The following is a 12122-nucleotide window of genomic DNA, read 5'->3' as shown; positions in this document are numbered from 1 at the left end:
CTGGCACCTCGGGCAAGACCCAGCACTTTTAACAGAGAGTCTCCTGGACAAGACATAACATTGCTCGCAAGGCCAAGATTTCCTCCATCGGAAAGGAAAGTGTGATTCTTGACCACGGATTTCATCTTATATGTGGTGTGTGGATGAAAAGAAGGTGACAAGCATTCGACTTTGGCGGGACTCGAACCCGCAACCTTTGAATAGCTCACCTGAGCCTAGAAGTCCAATGCGCCATCCATTGCGCCACAGAGCCAACCGAGGGAGCTGTCTGGGGTGTTTCATTTCAGGCTGCCCAAGACTCATGGAAGGCGTAGAACTTGCATGGTCAAGTTCATGAGGCAGATGCTTTTCTGTTGCCAACAATCAAATTCCACTAAATGCAAACAACTATGGCAGGAGCTGAACCCACAAGCTGTCAACAGCGTGGACAGAATGCCTTGATTTCACCATGGAATTTGCCACCCTGTCTAGCCCTGTCTGGTTTGGAAGGTTATTCATCTCTGGCTGTAAAAAAGGCAGAAAAGGGATAGCTCTCGCACCACCAGGTGATTGTTGCACTAGGCACTGCTCAGATTACACAGGAGCATGAAGACCTATTCATATACACATTAGAGTAAGCTCTAGATAACATATTAAATAAGGTATCTCCTCCTCCCCGTGCATTGCACATTTTGTGGTGTAAGGTCCTACAAATCTGAGACATCAGTACAGGTTGTGATTATTCCCCAACACGTGAATAATCACAACCACAAGTCAAGTTGTATTTCAAAAATCAATGGAGCGCAAGACAAGATTGAAATGTTGACAGCACTAAGGATACACAAGGTGGGACTCTAATCTAGGTTAATCAGAAAGCTTTCAGATTGTGTGACCTTAAGTCACAGCGAGAGGCACTGCTGGGATTTGAACCCAGGATCTCCTGTTTACTAGACAGGCGCTTTAACCAACTGAGCCACAGCGCCACGGGACAACGCTGGCCCCACACTTAAAACCTCAAACTCGTACCTGATAAGCTGCGGGACAGGAACTTGACTCTCAGGCTAAGGTTGTCTCCACTGGCGTGCAGCTCAATAGGAGTTTAAATGAAGTCCCACAGTGCTATACCATGCTTCACAGAGCACACCATATCTGCCAGTCATGGTGTTTTATATATATATATATATATATATATATATATATATAAACACTGCTTAAAAAATTAAAAGGAACACTTAGTCCCAGTTTGACTTGAACCATGCATACACATATGAGAGGCGTGCGAGTCAAACATTGGATTAAGTGCTTGACTTAGTTGTTGACATAGTTGTTCTTTTTTTAAGTAATCTATGTACTTGTTCATTGACAGCCATTGTCCTCATTTACATTTGACCAAAAGTGAGTCAGTAAAGCAGAAAAGTCACACTTGTGTGGAAGCAAACATCTGTTGACGGCAATTGGTCCAAGGTTACTCAGAATATGTTTAAATTCTTGCAAATGAAAACGTCACGGTTTATTCACTTTCGTAGCAGGGATAGAGCTATCTTGCTTGAGCTCCATGGACAAGTGTCTACCTGTGGAAACCGCTTGACAACTGAGCAGAAATCCTGCCTGAAAGCAACACACCCTGCCATGACCTAAGCCCACAAGCTGTTAACACAGGCACTTAAGCCTTGAGTTCCTTATGGAGTTGGACCCACACCTCATCTGGCATACCAAGAGAAGAAACTCACAACAGGCACTGCTGGGAATTGAACCTAGGATCTGCTGTTTACAAGGCAGGCACTTTCACCAGCGAAGCCACAGTGCCAAAGGCCTGGCTGGCACCTCGGGCAAGACCCAGCACTTTTAACAGAGAGTCTCCTGGACAAGACATAACATTGCTCGCAAGGCCAAGATTTCCTCCATCGGAAAGGAAAGTGTGATTCTTGACCACGGATTTTATCTTATATGTGGTGTGTGGATGAAAAGAAGGTGACAAGCATTCGACTCTGGCGGGACTCGAACCCGCAACCTTTGAATAGCTCACCCGAGCCTAGAAGTCCAATGCGCTATCCATTGCGCCACAGAGCCAACCGAGGGAGCTGTCTGGGGTGTTTCATTTCAGGCTGCCCAAGACTCATGGAAGGCGTAGAACTTGCATGGTCAAGTTCATGAGGCAGATGCTTTTCTGTTGCCAACAATCAAATTCCACTAAATGCAAACAACTATGGCAGGAGCTGAACCCACAAGCTGTCAACAGCGTGGACAGAATGCCTTGATTTCACCATGGAATTTGCCACCCTGTCTAGCCCTGTCTGGTTTGGAAGGTTATTCATCTCTGGCTGTAAAAAAGGCAGAAAAGGGATAGCTCTCGCACCACCAGGTGATTGTTGCACTAGGCACTGCTCAGATTACACAGGAGCATGAAGACCTATTCATATACACATTAGAGTAAGCTCTAGATAACATATTAAATAAGGTATCTCCTCCTCCCCGTGCATTGCACATTTTGTGGTGTAAGGTCCTACAAATCTGAGACATCAGTACAGGTTGTGATTATTCCCCAACACGTGAATAATCACAACCACAAGTCAAGTTGTATTTCAAAAATCAATGGAGCGCAAGAGAAGATTGAAATGTTGACAGCACTAAGGATACACAAGGTGGGACTCTAATCTAGGTTAATCAGAAAGCTTGCGGATTGTGTGACCTTAAGTCAAAGCGAGAGGCACTGCTGGGATTCGAACCCAGGATCTCCTGTTTACTAGACAGGCGCTTTAACCAACTGAGCCACAGCGCCACGGGACACTGCTGGCCCCACACTTAAAACCTCAAACTCGTACCGGATAAGCTGCGGGACAGGAACTTGACTCTCGGGCTAAGGTTGTCTCCACTGGCGTGCAGCTCAATAGGAGTTTAAATGAAGTCCCACAGTGCTATACCATGCTCCACAGAGCACACCATATCTGCCAGTCATGGTGTTTTATATATATATATATATATATATATATATATATATATAAACACTGCTTAAAAAATTAAAAGGAACACTTAGTCCCAGTTTGACTTGAACCATGCATACACATATGAAAGGCGTGCGAGTCAAACATTGGATTAAGTGCTTGACTTAGTTGTTGACATAGTTGTTCTTTTTTTAAGTAATCTATGTACTTGTTCATTGACAGCCATTGTCCTCATTTACATTTGACCAAAAGTGAGTCAGTAAAGCAGAAAAGTCACACTTGTGTGGAAGCAAACATCTGTTGACGGCAATTGGTCCAAGGCTACTCAGAATATGTTTAAATTCTTGCAAATGAAAACGTCACGGTTTATTCACTTTCGTAGCAGGGATAGAGCTATCTTGCTTGAGCTCCATGGACAAGTGTCTACCTGTGGAAACCACTTGACAACTGAGCAGAAATCCTGCCTGAAAGCAACACACCCTGCCATGACCTAAGCCCACAAGCTGTTAACACAGGCACTTAAGCCTTGAGTTCCTTATGGAGTTGGACCCACACCTCATCTGGCATACCAAGAGAAGAAACTCACAACAGGCACTGCTGGGAATTGAACCTAGGATCTGCTGTTTACAAGGCAGGCACTTTCACCAGCGAAGCCACAGTGCCAAAGGCCTGGCTGGCACCTCGGGCAAGACCCAGCACTTTTAACAGAGAGTCTCCTGGACAAGACATAACATTGCTCGCAAGGCCAAGATTTCCTCCATCGGAAAGGAAAGTGTGATTCTTGACCACGGATTTCATCTTATATGTGGTGTGTGGATGAAAAGAAGGTGACAAGCATTCGACTCTGACGGGACTCGAACCCGCAACCTTTGAATAGCTCACCCGAGCCTAGAAGTCCAATGCGCTATCCATTGCGCCACAGAGCCAACCGAGGGAGCTGTCTGGGGTGTTTCATTTCAGGCTGCCCAAGACTCATGGAAGGCGTAGAACTTGCATGGTCAAGTTCATGAGGCAGATGCTTTTCTGTTGCCAACAATCAAATTCCACTAAATGCAAACAACTATGGCAGGAGCTGAACCCACAAGCTGTCAACAGCGTGGACAGAATGCCTTGATTTCACCATGGAATTTGCCACCCTGTCTAGCCCTGTCTGGTTTGGAAGGTTATTCATCTCTGGCTGTAAAAAAGGCAGAAAAGGGATAGCTCTCGCACCACCAGGTGATTGTTGCACTAGGCACTGCTCAGATTACACAGGAGCATGAAGACCTATTCATATACACATTAGAGTAAGCTCTAGATAACATATTAAATAAGGTATCTCCTCCTCCCCGTGCATTGCACATTTTGTGGTGTAAGGTCCTACAAATCTGAGACATCAGTACAGGTTGTGATTATTCCCCAACACGTGAATAATCACAACCACAAGTCAAGTTGTATTTCAAAAATCAATGGAGCGCAAGACAAGATTGAAATGTTGACAGCACTAAGGATACACAAGGTGGGACTCTAATCTAGGTTAATCAGAAAGCTTGCGGATTGTGTGACCTTAAGTCAAAGCGAGAGGCACTGCTGGGATTCGAACCCAGGATCTCCTGTTTACTAGACAGGCGCTTTAACCAACTGAGCCACAGCGCCACGGGACACTGCTAGCCCCACACTTAAAACCTCAAACTCGTACCGGATAAGCTGCGGGACAGGAACTTGACTCTCGGGCTAAGGTTGTCTCCACTGGCGTGCAGCTCAATAGGAGTTTAAATGAAGTCCCACAGTGCTATACCATGCTTCACAGAGCACACCATATCTGCCAGTCATGGTGTTTTATATATATATATATATATATATATATATATATATATATATATATAAACACTGCTTAAAAAATTAAAAGGAACACTTAGTCCCAGTTTGACTTGAACCATGCATACACATATGAGAGGCGTGCGAGTCAAACATTGGATTAAGTGCTTGACTTAGTTGTTGACATAGTTGTTCTTTTTTTAAGTAATCTATGTACTTGTTCATTGACAGCCATTGTCCTCATTTACATTTGACCAAAAGTGAGTCAGTAAAGCAGAAAAGTCACACTTGTGTGGAAGCAAACATCTGTTGACGGCAATTGGTCCAAGGTTACTCAGAATATGTTTAAATTCTTGCAAATGAAAACGTCACGGTTTATTCACTTTCGTAGCAGGGATAGAGCTATCTTGCTTGAGCTCCATGGACAAGTGTCTACCTGTGGAAACCGCTTGACAACTGAGCAGAAATCCTGCCTGAAAGCAACACACCCTGCCATGACCTAAGCCCACAAGCTGTTAACACAGGCACTTAAGCCTTGAGTTCCTTATGGAGTTGGACCCACACCTCATCTGGCATACCAAGAGAAGAAACTCACAACAGGCACTGCTGGGAATTGAACCTAGGATCTGCTGTTTACAAGGCAGGCACTTTCACCAGCGAAGCCACAGTGCCAAAGGCCTGGCTGGCACCTCGGGCAAGACCCAGCACTTTTAACAGAGAGTCTCCTGGACAAGACATAACATTGCTCGCAAGGCCAAGATTTCCTCCATCGGAAAGGAAAGTGTGATTCTTGACCACGGATTTTATCTTATATGTGGTGTGTGGATGAAAAGAAGGTGACAAGCATTCGACTCTGGCGGGACTCGAACCCGCAACCTTTGAATAGCTCACCCGAGCCTAGAAGTCCAATGCGCTATCCATTGCGCCACAGAGCCAACCGAGGGAGCTGTCTGGGGTGTTTCATTTCAGGCTGCCCAAGACTCATGGAAGGCGTAGAACTTGCATGGTCAAGTTCATGAGGCAGATGCTTTTCTGTTGCCAACAATCAAATTCCACTAAATGCAAACAACTATGGCAGGAGCTGAACCCACAAGCTGTCAACAGCGTGGACAGAATGCCTTGATTTCACCATGGAATTTGCCACCCTGTCTAGCCCTGTCTGGTTTGGAAGGTTATTCATCTCTGGCTGTAAAAAAGGCAGAAAAGGGATAGCTCTCGCACCACCAGGTGATTGTTGCACTAGGCACTGCTCAGATTACACAGGAGCATGAAGACCTATTCATATACACATTAGAGTAAGCTCTAGATAACATATTAAATAAGGTATCTCCTCCTCCCCGTGCACTGCACATTTTGTGGTGTAAGGTCCTACAAATCTGAGACATCAGTACAGGTTGTGATTATTCCCCAACACGTGAATAATCACAACCACAAGTCAAGTTGTATTTCAAAAATCAATGGAGCGCAAGACAAGATTGAAATGTTGACAGCACTAAGGATACACAAGGTGGGACTCTAATCTAGGTTAATCAGAAAGCTTTCAGATTATGTGACCTTAAGTCACAGCGAGAGGCACTGCTGGGATTCGAACCCAGGCTCTCCTGTTTGCTAGACAGGCGCTTTAACCAACTGAGCCACAGCACCACGGGACAACGCTAGCCCCACACTTAAAACCTCAAACTCGTACCTGATAAGCTGCGGGACAGGAACTTGACTCTCGGGCTAAGGTTGTCTCCACTGGCGTGCAGCTCAATAGGAGTTTAAATGAAGTCCCACAGTGCTATACCATGCTCCACAGAGCACACCATATCTGCCAGTCATGGTGTTATATATATATATATATATATATATATATATATATATATATATATGTAAACACTGCTTAAAAAATTAAAAGGAACACTTAGTCCCAGTTTGACTTGAACCATGCATACACATATGAGAGGCGTGCGAGTCAAACATTGGATTAAGTGCTTGACTTAGTTGTTGACATAGTTGTTCTTTTTTTAAGTAATCTATGTACTTGTTCATTGACAGCCCTTGTCCTCATTTACATTTGACCAAAAGTGAGTCAGTAAAGCAGAAAAGTCACACTTGTGTGGAAGCAAACATCTGTTGACGGCCATTGGTCCAAGGCTACTCAGAATATGTTTAAATTCTTGCAAATGAAAACGTCACGGTTTATTCACTTTCGTAGCAGGGATAGAGCTATCTTGCTTGAGCTCCATGGACAAATGTCTACCTGTGGAAACCGCTTGACAACTGAGCAGAAATCCTGCCTGAAAGCAACACACCCTGCCATGACCTAAGCCCACAAGCTGTTAACACAGGCACTTAAGCCTTGAGTTCCTTATGGAGTTGGACCCACACCTCATCTGGCATACCAAGAGAAGAAACTCACAACAGGCACTGCTGGGAATTGAACCTAGGATCTGCTGTTTACAAGGCAGGCACGTTCACCAGCGAAGCCACAGTTCCAAAGGCCTGGCTGGCACCTCGGGCAAGACCCAGCACTTTTAACAGAGAGTCTCCTGGACAAGACATAACATTGCTCGCAAGGCCAAGATTTCCTCCATCGGAAAGGAAAGTGTGATTCTTGACCACGGATTTCATCTTATATGTGGTGTGTGGATGAAAAGAAGGTGACAAGCATTCGACTTTGGCGGGACTCGAACCCGCAACCTTTGAATAGCTCACCTGAGCCTAGAAGTCCAATGCGCCATCCATTGCGCCACAGAGCCAACCGAGGGAGCTGTCTGGGGTGTTTCATTTCAGGCTGCCCAAGACTCATGGAAGGCGTAGAACTTGCATGGTCAAGTTCATGAGGCAGATGCTTTTCTGTTGCCAACAATCAAATTCCACTAAATGCAAACAACTATGGCAGGAGCTGAACCCACAAGCTGTCAACAGCGTGGACAGAATGCCTTGATTTCACCATGGAATTTGCCACCCTGTCTAGCCCTGTCTGGTTTGGAAGGTTATTCATCTCTGGCTGTAAAAAAGGCAGAAAAGGGATAGCTCTCGCACCACCAGGTGATTGTTGCACTAGGCACTGCTCAGATTACACAGGAGCATGAAGACCTATTCATATACACATTAGAGTAAGCTCTAGATAACATATTAAATAAGGTATCTCCTCCTCCCCGTGCATTGCACATTTTGTGGTGTAAGGTCCTACAAATCTGAGACATCAGTACAGGTTGTGATTATTCCCCAACACGTGAATAATCACAACCACAAGTCAAGTTGTATTTCAAAAATCAATGGAGCGCAAGACAAGATTGAAATGTTGACAGCACTAAGGATACACAAGGTGGGACTCTAATCTAGGTTAATCAGAAAGCTTTCAGATTGTGTGACCTTAAGTCACAGCGAGAGGCACTGCTGGGATTTGAACCCAGGATCTCCTGTTTACTAGACAGGCGCTTTAACCAACTGAGCCACAGCGCCACGGGACAACGCTGGCCCCACACTTAAAACCTCAAACTCGTACCTGATAAGCTGCGGGACAGGAACTTGACTCTCAGGCTAAGGTTGTCTCCACTGGCGTGCAGCTCAATAGGAGTTTAAATGAAGTCCCACAGTGCTATACCATGCTTCACAGAGCACACCATATCTGCCAGTCATGGTGTTTTATATATATATATATATATATAAACACTGCTTAAAAAATTAAAAGGAACACTTAGTCCCAGTTTGACTTGAACCATGCATACACATATGAGAGGCGTGCGAGTCAAACATTGGATTAAGTGCTTGACTTAGTTGTTGACATAGTTGTTCTTTTTTTAAGTAATCTATGTACTTGTTCATTGACAGCCATTGTCCTCATTTACATTTGACCAAAAGTGAGTCAGTAAAGCAGAAAAGTCACACTTGTGTGGAAGCAAACATCTGTTGACGGCAATTGGTCCAAGGCTACTCAGAATATGTTTAAATTCTTGCAAATGAAAACGTCACGGTTTATTCACTTTCGTAGCAGGGATAGAGCTATCTTGCTTGAGCTCCATGGACAAGTGTCTACCTGTGGAAACCGCTTGACAACTGAGCAGAAATCCTGCCTGAAAGCAACACACCCTGCCATGACCTAAGCCCACAAGCTGTTAACACAGGCACTTAAGCCTTGAGTTCCTTATGGAGTTGGACCCACACCTCATCTGGCATACCAAGAGAAGAAACTCACAACAGGCACTGCTGGGAATTGAACCTAGGATCTGCTGTTTACAAGGCAGGCACTTTCACCAGTGAAGCCACAGTGCCAAAGGCCTGGCTGGCACCTCGGGCAAGACCCAGCACTTTTAACAGAGAGTCTCCTGGACAAGACATAACATTGCTCGCAAGGCCAAGATTTCCTCCATCGGAAAGGAAAGTGTGATTCTTGACCACGGATTTTATCTTATATGTGGTGTGTGGATGAAAAGAAGGTGACAAGCATTCGACTCTGGCGGGACTCGAACCCGCAACCTTTGAATAGCTCACCCGAGCCTAGAAGTCCAATGCGCTATCCATTGCGCCACAGAGCCAACCGAGGGAGCTGTCTGGGGTGTTTCATTTCAGGCTGCCCAAGACTCATGGAAGGCGTAGAACTTGCATGGTCAAGTTCATGAGGCAGATGCTTTTCTGTTGCCAACAATCAAATTCCACTAAATGCAAACAACTATGGCAGGAGCTGAACCCACAAGCTGTCAACAGCGTGGACAGAATGCCTTGATTTCACCATGGAATTTGCCACCCTGTCTAGCCCTGTCTGGTTTGGAAGGTTATTCATCTCTGGCTGTAAAAAAGGCAGAAAAGGGATAGCTCTCGCACCACCAGGTGATTGTTGCACTAGGCACTGCTCAGATTACACAGGAGCATGAAGACCTATTCATATACACATTAGAGTAAGCTCTAGATAACATATTAAATAAGGTATCTCCTCCTCCCCGTGCATTGCACATTTTGTGGTGTAAGGTCCTACAAATCTGAGACATCAGTACAGGTTGTGATTATTCCCCAACACGTGAATAATCACAACCACAAGTCAAGTTGTATTTCAAAAATCAATGGAGCGCAAGACAAGATTGAAATGTTGACAGCACTAAGGATACACAAGGTGGGACTCTAATCTAGGTTAATCAGAAAGCTTGCGGATTGTGTGACCTTAAGTCAAAGCGAGAGGCACTGCTGGGATTCGAACCCAGGATCTCCTGTTTACTAGACAGGCGCTTTAACCAACTGAGCCACAGCGCCACGGGACACTGCTGGCCCCACACTTAAAACCTCAAACTCGTACCGGATAAGCTGCGGGACAGGAACTTGACTCTCGGGCTAAGGTTGTCTCCACTGGCGTGCAGCTCAATAGGAGTTTAAATGAAGTCCCACAGTGCTATACCATGCTTCACAGAGCACACCATATCTGCCAGTCATGGTGTTTTATATATATATATATATATAAACACTGCTTAAAAAATTAAAAGGAACACTTAGTCCCAGTTTGACTTGAACCATGCATACACATATGAGAGGCGTGCGAGTCAAACATTGGATTAAGTGCTTGACTTAGTTGTTGACATAGTTGTTCTTTTTTTAAGTAATCTATGTACTTGTTCATTGACAGCCATTGTCCTCATTTACATTTGACCAAAAGTGAGTCAGTAAAGCAGAAAAGTCACACTTGTGTGGAAGCAAACATCTGTTGACGGCAATTGGTCCAAGGCTACTCAGAATATGTTTAAATTCTTGCAAATGAAAACGTCACGGTTTATTCACTTTCGTAGCAGGGATAGAGCTATCTTGCTTGAGCTCCATGGACAAGTGTCTACCTGTGGAAACCACTTGACAACTGAGCAGAAATCCTGCCTGAAAGCAACACACCCTGCCATGACCTAAGCCCACAAGCTGTTAACACAGGCACTTAAGCCTTGAGTTCCTTATGGAGTTGGACCCACACCTCATCTGGCATACCAAGAGAAGAAACTCACAACAGGCACTGCTGGGAATTGAACCTAGGATCTGCTGTTTACAAGGCAGGCACTTTCACCAGCGAAGCCACAGTGCCAAAGGCCTGGCTGGCACCTCGGGCAAGACCCAGCACTTTTAACAGAGAGTCTCCTGGACAAGACATAACATTGCTCGCAAGGCCAAGATTTCCTCCATCGGAAAGGAAAGTGTGATTCTTGACCACGGATTTTATCTTATATGTGGTGTGTGGATGAAAAGAAGGTGACAAGCATTCGACTCTGGCGGGACTCGAACCCGCAACCTTTGAATAGCTCACCCGAGCCTAGAAGTCCAATGCGCTATCCATTGCGCCACAGAGCCAACCGAGGGAGCTGTCTGGGGTGTTTCATTTCAGGCTGCCCAAGACTCATGGAAGGCGTAGAACTTGCATGGTCAAGTTCATGAGGCAGATGCTTTTCTGTTGCCAACAATCAAATTCCACTAAATGCAAACAACTATGGCAGGAGCTGAACCCACAAGCTGTCAACAGCGTGGACAGAATGCCTTGATTTCACCATGGAATTTGCCACCCTGTCTAGCCCTGTCTGGTTTGGAAGGTTATTCATCTCTGGCTGTAAAAAAGGCAGAAAAGGGATAGCTCTCGCACCACCAGGTGATTGTTGCACTAGGCACTGCTCAGATTACACAGGAGCATGAAGACCTATTCATATACACATTAGAGTAAGCTCTAGATAACATATTAAATAAGGTATCTCCTCCTCCCCGTGCATTGCACATTTTGTGGTGTAAGGTCCTACAAATCTGAGACATCAGTACAGGTTGTGATTATTCCCCAACACGTGAATAATCACAACCACAAGTCAAGTTGTATTTCAAAAATCAATGGAGCGCAAGACAAGATTGAAATGTTGACAGCACTAAGGATACACAAGGTGGGACTCTAATCTAGGTTAATCAGAAAGCTTGCAGATTGTGTGACCTTAAGTCAAAGCGAAAGGCACTGCTGGGATTCGAACCCAGGATCTCCTGTTTACTAGACAGGCGCTTTAACCAACTGAGCCACAGCGCCACGGGACACTGCTGGCCCCACACTTAAAACCTCAAACTCATACCGGATAAGCTGCGGGACAGGAACTTGACTCTCGGGCTAAGGTTGTCTCCACTGGCATTGAAACATTGGATTAAGTGCTTGACTTAGTTGTTGACATAGTTGTTCTTTTTTTAAGTAATCTATGTACTTGTTCATTGACAGCCATTGTCCTCATTTACATTTGACCAAAAGTGAGTCAGTAAAGCAGAAAAGTCACACTTGTGTGGAAGCAAACATCTGTTGACGGCAATTGGTCCAAGGTTACTCAGAATATGTTTAAATTCTTGCAAATGAATACGTCACGGTTTATTCACTTTCGTAGCAGGGATAGAGCTATCTTGCTTGAGCTCCACGGACAAGTGTCTACCTGT

The 12122-nt window shown here is 45.0% G+C and overlaps 11 non-coding genes across 11 annotated transcripts; all 11 read right to left on the bottom strand.

Annotated features, from left to right (window-relative positions):
* Positions 1–888: 888 nt before the first annotated feature.
* On the bottom strand, positions 889–962 carry trnat-agu (transfer RNA threonine (anticodon AGU)). Its single transcript has one exon. It is a non-coding gene; the product is annotated as a tRNA-Thr (tRNA).
* A 1000-nt stretch (positions 963–1962) lies between these two features.
* Positions 1963–2049, bottom strand: trnar-ucu (transfer RNA arginine (anticodon UCU)). Its single transcript is given in 2 exon segments — positions 1963–1998; positions 2013–2049. It is a non-coding gene; the product is annotated as a tRNA-Arg (tRNA).
* Positions 2050–2684: 635 nt separating this feature from the next.
* On the bottom strand, positions 2685–2758 carry trnat-agu (transfer RNA threonine (anticodon AGU)). The gene has a single exon. It is a non-coding gene; the product is annotated as a tRNA-Thr (tRNA).
* A 1724-nt stretch (positions 2759–4482) lies between these two features.
* Positions 4483–4556, bottom strand: trnat-agu (transfer RNA threonine (anticodon AGU)). The gene has a single exon. It is a non-coding gene; the product is annotated as a tRNA-Thr (tRNA).
* A 1010-nt stretch (positions 4557–5566) lies between these two features.
* trnar-ucu (transfer RNA arginine (anticodon UCU)) lies at positions 5567–5653 on the bottom strand. The gene is given in 2 exon segments: positions 5567–5602; positions 5617–5653. It is a non-coding gene; the product is annotated as a tRNA-Arg (tRNA).
* Positions 5654–6288: 635 nt separating this feature from the next.
* On the bottom strand, positions 6289–6362 carry trnaa-agc (transfer RNA alanine (anticodon AGC)). The gene has a single exon. It is a non-coding gene; the product is annotated as a tRNA-Ala (tRNA).
* A 1732-nt stretch (positions 6363–8094) lies between these two features.
* On the bottom strand, positions 8095–8168 carry trnat-agu (transfer RNA threonine (anticodon AGU)). The gene has a single exon. It is a non-coding gene; the product is annotated as a tRNA-Thr (tRNA).
* A 986-nt stretch (positions 8169–9154) lies between these two features.
* trnar-ucu (transfer RNA arginine (anticodon UCU)) lies at positions 9155–9241 on the bottom strand. Its single transcript is given in 2 exon segments — positions 9155–9190; positions 9205–9241. It is a non-coding gene; the product is annotated as a tRNA-Arg (tRNA).
* Positions 9242–9876: 635 nt separating this feature from the next.
* On the bottom strand, positions 9877–9950 carry trnat-agu (transfer RNA threonine (anticodon AGU)). Its single transcript has one exon. It is a non-coding gene; the product is annotated as a tRNA-Thr (tRNA).
* Positions 9951–10934: 984 nt separating this feature from the next.
* Positions 10935–11021, bottom strand: trnar-ucu (transfer RNA arginine (anticodon UCU)). Its single transcript is given in 2 exon segments — positions 10935–10970; positions 10985–11021. It is a non-coding gene; the product is annotated as a tRNA-Arg (tRNA).
* Positions 11022–11656: 635 nt separating this feature from the next.
* On the bottom strand, positions 11657–11730 carry trnat-agu (transfer RNA threonine (anticodon AGU)). The gene has a single exon. It is a non-coding gene; the product is annotated as a tRNA-Thr (tRNA).
* Between the last annotated feature and the right edge of the window lie 392 nt (positions 11731–12122).

This window comes from Clarias gariepinus, chromosome 14 (genome assembly GCF_024256425.1).
Source record: "Clarias gariepinus isolate MV-2021 ecotype Netherlands chromosome 14, CGAR_prim_01v2, whole genome shotgun sequence".
In the NCBI taxonomy this organism is placed as follows: Eukaryota; Metazoa; Chordata; class Actinopteri; order Siluriformes; family Clariidae; genus Clarias; species Clarias gariepinus.
This window is presented reverse-complemented; position numbering and strand designations above follow the sequence as displayed.